The sequence below is a fragment of the Polyergus mexicanus genome, unplaced genomic scaffold, assembly GCF_030449975.1.
Source record: "Polyergus mexicanus isolate NDT 795.1 unplaced genomic scaffold, iyPolMexi1.0 SCAF_5, whole genome shotgun sequence".
Lineage (NCBI taxonomy): Eukaryota > Metazoa > Arthropoda > Insecta > Hymenoptera > Formicidae > Polyergus > Polyergus mexicanus.
In genome coordinates this window covers 10,713,357-10,725,508 of record NW_027223325.1, presented here as the reverse complement: position 1 = coordinate 10,725,508, position 12,152 = coordinate 10,713,357, and the positions used below count along the sequence as shown (strand labels likewise).

The window sequence follows — 12,152 nt, the reverse complement described above, 5'->3', positions numbered from 1 at the left end:
GTATATGTAATTGCGTAAAAAAAAATATATATAATGGTATCTGTAAATACTTGTGAGAGTTTTGCGCGCGTAAAACATTACTTTCTCGTTTCCCGTATCAACATATCATCAGAAATTAGAATTTTCTAATTTTCAAACTAATTATATATAATATTATTATTTATTATATATACGATAACACACACACACACACACATATATGTATCGCACGTTTCTTTTCCACATTTAATACAAAAAATAAGGAGCGAATATAATACAAACATAAACACACGTGCGATGTGAAAAATAAATATAAATATATATTCGCTATTATTATTATTATTCTTCTCACGACGAAGTATTGTTACCGACATGATACAGTGTATATCCAAGGCTCGACCATTACACATATATAAAACCGATTTATTCTCTCTCATCGGGAACCTACATCTGTGTATTACTAATTGCATGAGCTTATTACGGTAAATCAGCTGTTTCGCTTCCTCTCGGTACGTAGAAACATCTAGCATTTTATATTTATTTATCCGATTCGCGTCGTACGGTGAGAAATCGTATATGAGTATTGAAAAGGGAGAATCGAGAGAGAGTTACATCTGTAGAAGAATCACTAATGAGAATCCCCGCGATCACCTCGCGACGATAGATCGCGCCTCGCCTCGCTTCGTGACCGTTCACGGCAAATACGCCACCTTCGTCGCCGAATATTATTAAAGACGTTTAACAGCTTGTAGCATTAGCATCGGAGAGTTGTGCGTGCATGGACGCACTCACGCGTGTGCTGGCTGCGTAAATCACCGGGCCCGCCCGCGGGCCTGCCGATAGGGCCGTTCGTAGGGAAATTAGACACGCGTGTTGTATAGGAGCCTCTTATTCGCTTTCTCTCTTTCTTTCTCTCTCGTTCTCATCGATCCTCTCACTCGCGCTTCTTTTCGCACTTATCGATCTTGCCTTCTCTTCATCGGAATCTTCTTGGCTCCCTCCGTCCGGCGTCTAATTTATGTAATTACGCGATCTTTTATCGCGACGCTAGAAACTATCCACGCGAGTATTTATTCGAAAATCTCGGTTATCAGACGCATGTTTCGCCGCACGTGCGCACTTTTCTCTCCTCTTTTTCTTCGCGCTTTTTCGTTGCCACTTTATTGTGGTATTCTCCTCACGCAGCTCGTCTCCCATTACATCTTCCAGACAGCTTGCACCGACCGAGATGCATAAATCGTGCGCTCGCATACGCGACAGGTGCATCGGGTCGCGAGCACGGCAAGGGAACATGGAATTTTAGGAAAAGTATACGTAGACCTCTCACAGTCGTGTATTATTACTACGTGGAATGCCTATTCAGCGTTTTATACTTCATTCTGCAAATTATTTCACATCGCGAACAAAAATTCCAATGATTTCTTATTGTCCCATTGAGGCTTACATCATACATTGCGCTGGAATAAAAGCTATTTTTTACTCTCTGAAACTTTTTAGAATAATATTTCTTATTCAAAAAATATCAGTAACTATGCGCCTATTCAAATCAAAACAGAGTTACGAATGACAGGTATCAATTTTTCTATTATCCAAAAACGAAGAAGAACAACGGACCGTTATATGAATCAAATTCGCGAATTCGGTGGAATAAATAATTGGACCGTCCATCGTCTCGTTGTCAGACATATTATTTGTCTTGTATCAATCGCCATTAGTCATTCATCAGAGCTTGTTTGCCGCAGCGAGACGCGTCAGTAATCCCTTCCGCGAGCAGTCCTGTTACCTCGTTACAAGCATGTTCTACACACGTAGTGATTTGTCCCATGTTATCCATGTACGGTGCGTTCGCGAAACACTAACCTGCAGTTCATTAAGTCTCTAGATTTACACACGCGCGTGTCAACTCATTCGCGTTGCGAGTTCCTCTGCGACTTACGCTGCTCGTAAGCTTCATCGTTCATTTGCCCGCATTTAGCGATGCTATCGAGACGATTGGATTGTTTTTACCGCATCGTTCGACGGAGCTGTTCGAATTTATAAATAATGTCTTGTCTCTCGCAATCGTAAAGTGAGCGAGACGCGACCGTTAACACGGGAGTATCGCGGAAAAAGAACTATTACAAGCTGTGCGTTTGCGCGTGATAAAATTGAGAAGCGGTCATAAACAGCGTGAATAACGAACCGAGAAACTTCTCCATGAGGAGAGTTGTGAATGTTTATATCTAAATTCTAAATCAATGGATTCCAATAAACAGCATATTAGCATTTATCTAATATCGGCTCAGCATATCGAGAAATGAAGAGAAGAAGGCGGAGAGAGTGTTTGCATATATGATCAATTAAAATTATTTTATTTCATACTTTCGTTTCTTTTAATAGCTACTTATATATATATAAATATATTTCTAGAAAATAAATTCGTTAATTTAATTCGTTATGTACAATCCTTCGCAATAATTGCAAGATTTATCTAATTTCACTTCCAATTTTCTGCCGCAATTCAGAACCGATTCAGTCGTAATCGCGTTTTCCCCTCACACTATCTTATTCTCCGCGAATCGTAATATAAGGCCGCAATTTTGTTTGAACGCGTATTAAGAAATTCACTTCGACGGGGTCTTTATTTCACGAAGGGTCGAGACGCAGAATACGATACACAATGCCACGACATGGGAATTGACCGAGTTTTACCTCGCTTCTGTCTCTCAGGCTCATTACCCCATGACTGAATGATGTGAGTTGCATGCCGCGCGTCGTCTCACCGTCTATTAGAATCACGCATATGCGTGTCTGGCACGAGACATCAATTCCATATTGCGTGTGCCAGAAATGCTCGGCATTCGCTGGCAAATGGCTTTTTCGTAGAATTTAGACACTCACTGGAATGAAGTGGCTGACTATTCGATCGAATGTTACGAATACATTGTCATTCAATATTAACTCAAGATTACCACAAGAGTATGTACGTACACACATATATTATATATAGTTTTGCGAAAAATCATTTCTTATTTGAGAATAATGATATAAAATTTTATTTTAGAATTTTTATTTATAATAATTTTATGATACAATCTTAATTTTAATTTTTTTACATAATCGTGCATTATTTCTTTATATATATACAGAAATTCTCAAATAAGAAATGACTTTTCGCAAAACTAAATTCTGCCCGATAAGAGTAAATTGGAATTTGCGATGACATGAAATTTGTGACAACAAAATTTGACAAATGACACGTTTCAATTCCTTTGGATAATGTTGTACATGGACGAGCCGGATTTCCTGCAATGGTCGCGACGCCTCTCTCGAAAGAGAGGAAGACTTTTACGAGTATGATCAGTCACGGGCGTCACGACGCCAACGAGGAGACGAGCCTCTCTCTACGAAGTATCAGAAACCTGGCGCTCCGACGAAACTTTGTCAGTATCCCGCACGATTAGCGGCCAAAGGTCGATCTCTCTGATCTCTCCTGCACCGCGGCCGGTGCTTTCCTCGTTTCTCTTCTCGTCTGGACGTCCACGTAGTGCGGTTAGAAGGATCTCAAAGTTTCTTCCGCACAGCACGAATTATTCCAGTCGTACCTCCGCGGAGCAATTAGTACAGCGCGGTCGCCGCCCACGTTGCATCGAACAATTAATAGGATTGCGAGAGATGGAGGCGGTATTTGTATGAATGTATCTGTGTCTTCACAGAGGAGGAAAGAAATACATAGCGAGCACGCGATCGCATACTACGATCCGCGATATCGTGCGGGAAGTGGACGATTAAGATCTGCCATTTGGAACGATGATTTACATGGTGATAATCCGCTGCTTGAAATAATTTGCTATTTCTTGAACGCAGTGGCGACTTCTCCAGAATATTTCCGTCGTAATGAAAATTCTAGGCATGCGCGACATGCCAGATACGTACGTTGATCCAATTTGTCATTTGTTAAACTTTTCATATAAATATCAATGTAAATAATTAAGAAATTATGAGATATATACTCATTACGGAACATTTTCAGTGATATTAGAGATACAAATATCGACACATTTTCGTGAAAGAAACTAAGTTAATTTGACAAATAATAATCTCAAAAGAGACCAAACGAAAATTTCATATTTAAAAATACATCGAATGAATGATATGTGAAATAGCAAAAGTATTATGAAAGTAGGTCGATTTGAATATTTCGATGTTCCGTCTCTGTCAATATTTTACGCGATCGTATATAAGAACTTTTCGTATATAGATTCCGCAGACATCTCTCGTTACGAATATCTCTAAATTCGTCATTTGCGAGTTTTTTTAAGCAACAATCTTTTTTTTTTAACGCTGGTATCTTCCATAAAAATATCATTTACGCTGTAAGTGTAAATGTAAATCATAAAGAATATAAATTTGGACAGTACAGATTCAAAGTTTCGTATACCTGATTCGCCACAGTTTTTATAATTGTCTCGTAACAAATTTTGTCGGACGGAAGATCGGGTAAAAATGAGACCGGCCAATCGAAATCGTAGAAATCTTTCGCATATCAAATTCCGGCTTCGGATTTCGGACTCCCCGTCGCGCGTATCTTCGTCAGCGTTATTCTTTTTAGTTAGCTAGCGAGAGATATCGTCGGCCGCCGCTTCTAAGAAAAATCGGGATCAGAAGGGATCGGAGATCGCGGCGCTCGTCGGATCGAGTCCGAGCTTTATTTTTACGACTGCTACGAATTTAAGTACGAGTCTCGGGACCTGTTTCTCGTCGGGTCAAGCGAGACGTCCGCGCAACTTCGAGGCCGACAAGCCCTCAACAAAACTCGAACAATTTCGCCGGACGCGGCGCCCCATGACGTCGATTGTGTGTGTGGTCTGTCATCTTGTGGATTCATTTCGAGATCCATTCGGATTGTTTAGGAAATATACCTCTACAATTTTAGACTGAACCATGTTTCGTTTCAAAAATATGTCAAAGTAAACATCATTTGTTGGCCAAGGGGATTTTGACAATTCCTACATATTTTCGTTCTGCGCGCTCGCCACTTGTCATCGTATCCGATTAAAGCGCATCTATTAAAATTAATCTTACGTTTGCTCTATATGTTTCGAGTACTGTTCGATGTATCAAAAAATACGTTATAAAAAATCTTATTTTTTTATTTATATGTAAAAATTTCTCAAGCAATCCACAGTGATATAATATAACATTAACATTTCGCATGTTTAGATTAAGAGATATACATTATTAAAGATATCTTTTGTTTATTTTAAGAACAAGCTAGCAAAACTAAAATTTATCGAAGTTGATGTTTATCGTCTCCCAAATTAAAGGATAGGATAACGAGAGAAATAAGAAATATACAGAAAAATTACTCCAAGGATCGAACCAGTTCGCAGATCACTTTCCTTTTGTCAGCGTCTACATTCTCTGACAAATCTCGAAAGAGAAAAAAATCGACGTAACACATGAAACGGGCACGGAATGAAGAAAAAGAGGTTCTGTCTCGTAGAGAGTTGTATGGGTTGGGCATGGGTCATTCAAAGTGCGCTCAGTGACCTATTGTAACGTAGGACAATATGGTGCCGCTCTTCAATGGCCGGCTGTTCTCGAGGTGTTATATTATGTGTTGGCTGTTATTCAGATGGCTAGAGGCATTCAGCGCCATTGCCATTGCCGTGACGGTTCAGCATCGCGACACGAAGCTCCAAGAGACTGATGTGAGACTCAGCTTCCATCGTCAATCGAGTGACGTTGACGATCGCGAGTTGTTGATAGAGCCGATTAACAAATTGATTCGGTTTGAAAAGAGTATCTCGGTGAATGATAGACATTTCCGGAGAGAAGAAGTTTGGGAGGAGGCTCTTCATTCCTGTTCAATATCGTAAACAAGTTTCTCTAATTACCTGCTCACGTTAAGAAGATTTGTTAATTTACATTGACAAGTCGTGCGTGTACTCCGACATCCACTCCGTTCTTCATACATATAAATACACATACTTTTATAATCTCTTTCTGTATTTAATCGAATTTGAATAGCAATAAGATTATTATATAAATGCATAGAAAAACAATCTGTAAAGAGCAATGTCAGATATCCCGAAATATGTCATTCATTGACAAAACTCTCGCAGGTACAGCAGATAATTAATAATGTCTGAAGATTCCGAGTGATTCATTCTAGCCTGGTGATTCATCGTCAAGATCTTAGGCATGCTGGGAAGGAGGAGCAGAAAGGGCTGACCGTAGTCCAGGATCCGGTGTGCCTAGAGGGTTTAAGTCCACTCACCGCACGTCTCATGCTCGAGAGGGTGGAAACGAGAACGCCCCGGGGTAGGAAAGGACGTCGGTGACTTAGCGGCCGTTTCCATAGGAAAGATATTCTCTCTTTCCTTCAACTTGCAGGACGATGTGATATTTGGATTTATTCCTGTGGCAGGAACAAACTGTGCCCGCGGCCATTCATTTTCCTCAATGGTAGAACTCGATAGACTTCGTAAGAATCTATACTTGTAATTCTGCGGGCATCCCTTGCGTCCTTTTATTTCTCGTTCGATCAAGCTTGCGCGAGTTACAATTTTAATTATAAGATTGGTAGAATAGTGGGCAAAAATAATTTGGGAAAAAAATTTTTAAATGTGACTTTATCTATTCGAAATTTAAAAAACGAAAATACAAAAATTCCACATTATTATTGCGATTTTTAATTATTTAAAAGAATTACGATTATTAAGAAAAAAAATTTGCAAAGATTAAAGAAAAAAGTAATCTCGAGTTATAAACCTGCGTAAAATTTTATAATTCATTTTCTATCATATGCGCGATTAATCTCTAATGACACATAACGAGATGTATAGTAAATTAAAGATTGTACGTTGATTGTGTAAAATTAATCGTACAAGCATCTCAAGAATATCACAGGCAAATAACGCACAATGCAGATTCGTTAAAGTTGACAGTAACTTCTCAATTAATCATACCGTGTCCTTGAAGTCTCGAACTTTATTACCACCTACGGCTGATTCTTCGAAGCATTCCGCCGCGGTGCGTTATGTTCTCGCGATTCTCATTAGTAAATCTCTATCCTACGCAAAGTGGGCGGATGAACGGAGCCGCGGCGCGAAGAGGCAGGCTGTCGCGGAAGCTGTCGGAGAACCGCCTTTTTCAAAGGATACGCGTAAAGCACGATTCTTTTCTCTTTACTGCAGCCTCTCCCGTCAACCTCGTATCCTCGCTCTCCCCTTATGGTCTTTTCATTCTCGACGTCATCATATTTCCACGTACCTACGCAATGCGTTTCGTGTACGAGGCTACTAACGTCGGTACTCTCGACGCGGACGAGAGTGAGGGGGAGAGGGAGAGAGATTCCGGTCGCGGCGAGACTTTATGCATCGGCAACTTTAAATCACAGCCTGGAAATAACTCTTACGTATGTGGATAGATAGTTATTACTATAAAGCTTATGTGGGACGTGCGTGCGGGACCTCACGGGTATGCGTTCCGCATCGCGACCGACTCGCTTGACTGGCCGGCCCCGGCCGACCGTCTGACCTCAACTTCCTTCGATTTTTGCCATCTCTTTATCGCCGCCGCTTCTCGCCGCTCTTTAACGGAAGAGGTACATCTCTCCCGGCTGACCGTTACTAATTCCTAGTTTGCCGCGTATGCCCGATTACTTATTATGTCGCCGGGCGACAAAGCATGGCAGATCGGAGACTTATGGACGTATTTATTTATCAGCAGTGCCGGATAGGGAACGAAAATGACGCGATTATATTTTATGATCGCTGAATAAAAAAATACTCTTTGAATTTTTTTAAAGATAAAGCTAAAACTGTCAATATGCTACAATTGATCGCGAGATGTTTGTTAAGTAAAATTAGAATTTCTCGTGCAGTTATATAGGTCGGCTCTTAATTTAGCGAGAAGATTGTCGATTAATCGATAACTATTTCAGTATTATTAAAGAAAAGTATAACAAAATCGACATTACGTTCTGTTTGCGGGCTCTAGTAACAAGAATATGGTAAAAATAATAATAAATAAAATAAAAACGAAAAGAAAAACAGATTTAGAGACTTGCATAAATATAAAGATAGAATAACGATATAAAAAATAGCGTTTGTGCAATTTCTCGTCTCTGCCTATTGAAAAAGATACTCATTATCGCAATTTAAATTACAACTATGAACCTTTATAGAGTAAATTGATTAAATTGGATAAAATTTGAATCAATTCCGCGATAAAGCACACTGCAATTGCTGAGAATAAAAGTATAAAAATTTACAATTTTATAAAATTCATCTTCCAAGCACATTGAATAAATAAATTTTATTTCCTTTTAAATTTTTTCCGTGCGAGGCGCGATACCACACGATGATTAATGAGAAAAAGAAAGAAAAATACCTGCTTTTTAGCACGCTACGATCACTGTAATTTATAAAACGGCGTTACGCACACTATGTGGTGTTTGGTCGACAACACCAATCTCAGATCTCGGATGCGAAACCACGTCAGGCCGTAGGTATGCGCGGAGGACTTGGGAAAGACGACAGGCTCTAAGTGGCCGAGCGGCAAAAGCGGTCGAAAGTGTCGTAAATTAATGCGATGGAGTAGAAACGCAGTCGCTTCGCCGGCCGATCTCCCACCATCAGAGTCGCCGTACGAGCCGAAACGTTAGTCAGACTCAGTCGAGCGCGACAATTTTTCGTTAAAAAGAAAATAACGAGAATCGATTCGCGCACCGGGAGATGACTCGCGCGGGAAGATCTCCGCGGAAGCGTGCGTGATCGTAAATGAAACATGTCTGATTTATGTGCGATAAAGGGGAAAGAGGGAAGAGGAAGAAAGAGAGGAAGCCGAGCGAGGGGATCGGCTGGCGGCCTGCTGAATATCATTTTTTCCGCTCGAGAAAATTTTTCACTTTTCCGTTCTCCGACTGTCGTTGTTGTTGCCGCTGCCTTTCCTCGGATGATAGATACGGGACGAGACGCGGGAGGAGAGAAAAAAAAGAGTTTCCCTCTTCTCTCAGTTTTCCGTTCCTACGTACCGACTGCGTGCTCTCATAGAACCAGACGCGCCGCGCCGTTATTCGTCTCGTCGTTTGTCAAACTCGATGAGAGATCTTGCTTAGGGGTGCCCCTCCTTGTTTCTCTTTTTTCTTTCTTCCCGCTCTTGTCGCTGTCGACGGCCGATTGAGAGGCTTAAGCGATGATGCTCTTCTCCCTCATCTTCCTCGCCAAACGCGAGAGAGACGACAAGGGAAAATCTGTCGAAAATTGACGCAGGACGTACGAGCGAGGATCCAGCGTGAAATCAGGAGGATTCGAAACTTCCTTTGGCATCAAATTGCGCGGAGAAAGCAAGGGGAGTATTGAGTTTTCGTTATCTCGATTTATAACTGTTTTAATATAATTTTCGAAAAAGTTTCCATGGGTAAAATTTTCTACGATACATTTAATAAATGCTGCTTTAAAAAATTGTTTTCTCGCTAAAACATTATTTAGCATAAATATTCGATTTTATTAGAAAATGATATACGCGCTATGAAGCTTGTTCGATCAAAGTGTTTAATACAGCGTATCGCGATAAAGAGATAAAAACGGTCAGCGCTAACAAAGGTTTGCGAGAAAATTATAGTCGCGGTATTATAAAAAAGAAATCGTAGCTCGAGATATATAGAAGACGGCTCGATTTGCTTTTTTGCCACTCTGGAAGCCGAATTTCGGCCGACGGAGTTTCGGCCATAACCGATAAAGAACGGATCGACCGTAGAAAGTGGGAACCGGTTGCACTTTCGGAATTTATTTCAAGCTGGTTCCTTAAGGATTCGTCGTTATTATATGCACGCGCACGTTCAGACGCGTTTAAACGTCTTATATCGGCATAGGTGGAATCAACGCATTGATACGAACCGACACACGGGCGCGCTCGCGAAACTACAAAACGAATACGCGAAAAATGCGACTTGCAGGGAGGAGCATAAAACATACGGATAAACATACAATATTTAAAGTCGAGTCGTGAGGGGAAAGAAACCGGTATATGTTCTATCGATTCGTACCGACCGGCAATGTGTCCTCAAGGATACGCGATTGGCAAATTCTCGATTGCACTATACTAATGATATACGATAATAATGACGAAAGATTTATCGCGAATAATCTTTTTTTTTTTAATCTACGACATTTAAATCAAATTTTAACGCGCAATTTATTCGTTTGAATAAATTTGAATATATTTGCTTGGATAACTGTTGCTTTGATAAGTTACTCGATGGCATCTCGACGAAATGTCACGAACATAATCGCATGGCCAGTGATTTTTCATGTATTTGGCGTTTGATTTTATAGAACATACGAAACGTTTTATGAAAGAAACTTTTTTATCGAGTCATGAAATCCTGTCAAGCTCGGCGCGTTAACTGATACCGTATGTGAGCATTCTCAGACGCTCTTGAGCACTTTGTGTTCAAGCAAAGTGAGTATAATAATTTCTCAAGTAAATTAGAACCGCGAAAACGTCACATCTCTTATTTGCTTATCAACAAAACGATGTCATCCAGTCGGATGCGCGCAGCGTACAACGCCAATCAACGACGTGCGAGCAGCCGCCTTATTAAAAGCCGCGGCTTGGGAATCTTTCATGTCCACGAGGTCACTAATTCGGGGTTAACAACCGAGGTAAAGGGTCGAGCGGAGGGAAACTGTGAGGGAAGAGAAACGTTTGGTGATAGACGAAAAGATTGAAAGAGACGATGGAAAGAGAGAGCGCGAGAGAAACAGATAAAAGAGTAGGAAAGTGCCAGATAAAGAGCCGGAAAGAAGCGAGACGGAAGAGAGAAGAGAAAAGGAGCCAAGGCGATCCAATAAACATAAGAGTTTATCGAGCTGTTATGCCAGTCGTGGCCGCTTATCTCTTGGACACCCACTTAAACCTCGACCGGAATCGTCCAGGTGAACCGCGTGAAAAACCTCACACGTCGCGCCTGCCCGTGTGCCTGGCCCTTCTTTACGTAAACGCATAGGTACGGATCCCTCTTCTCCGTAACGCTTGTGTGAGTACGAATGAGCTCGGACTCTCATTGCAAACCAGTGTATGCATCAAGCCGCGGGGCACGGTACGCGGCCCCGTTGAATTTATTACGCGCTCACTGGCCCCGAGACGATTTTTCCGACCGTCGACGACGTCCGTGAGGCCGCGTGAACGCGACCTTGTCGAGCAATATGGAACATCGACTTTTATCCATAATAAACGTAACCCTATTGTTCTATTTTTATATATGTGTAGAAAAGAAACGGTAATTCTCTCTTAAACATTTATTTTGTTTAATTCACGATTATTTCTCTCTTTCTCTCTCTCTCTCTCTCTCTCTCTCTCTCTCTCGATATATAATTATTTTAAGTATCTCGAAATAACTAATATATTTTTACATGCTTTATATTATACAATTAATCATAAATAAAACTTCTTATATGTTATAAAGCTGTAACAAATAACAAATATTAAATGAAATAAGTTATAATAAATTATACTTTTTTCACTTCCACCATTAAACATTTTTTATTTAATATCTTTAAAGAATCTTTCGATTTACATTACGTTGACATGTTTCGCAACAATATTCAATTTTTTTCTGTTTCAAGTAAGTGCTAGAGCTGCCACATCCTTTCCCGATTTTCGATAACGATGAGTCACGGGGCAGAGCTCCGGTGCTTTTTCCGACGCTATTGCTTTTATCGCGGCAGATGTTCGCACGGCAATAATGGGGCAGACATTGCGGAGCAATGGAGAGGGGGAGGGAAAGTTGCAGGACGTAATTAAACCTGTCGGTGACTGTGCGAGAGGAGGTCGAGTGGGAGGGAAAAGGGCGCGAAACGCCAAAGAGCGGAGAGTTGCGGATTTTTCCTGAAAATGCATTCAAGAGAGACGGGAGCGCAACATGTTGCCGCTTATTTGGCACGTTGCGATAAAAAAATACGCGAAAAGGGCTAAATCCGGGCGAATTTCGCGGTAGGTAAATACACATTAGAGATTGGTGGATGCCCGCCTCTCACGAAATACTCGAAAAATCGAAGTCGATCGCGCCTAGAGTGACAGTCGGATGCGTTTGTCGGAAGCCGCCTGTTTTGCGACTGCCCGTTGGAAAACAATTCTCGGCGATTTCCGTTTGAACTTTACCTTGCAAATCCTCCGGCTAT

At 41.0% G+C, this 12,152-nt stretch overlaps 1 pseudogene; it reads left to right on the top strand.

The window, feature by feature from the left end:
* LOC138933605 (uncharacterized) overlaps positions 1 to 11,641 on the top strand; it is a 74,161-nt pseudogene extending 62,520 nt beyond the window's left edge.
* Positions 11,642 to 12,152: the final 511 nt, after the last annotated feature.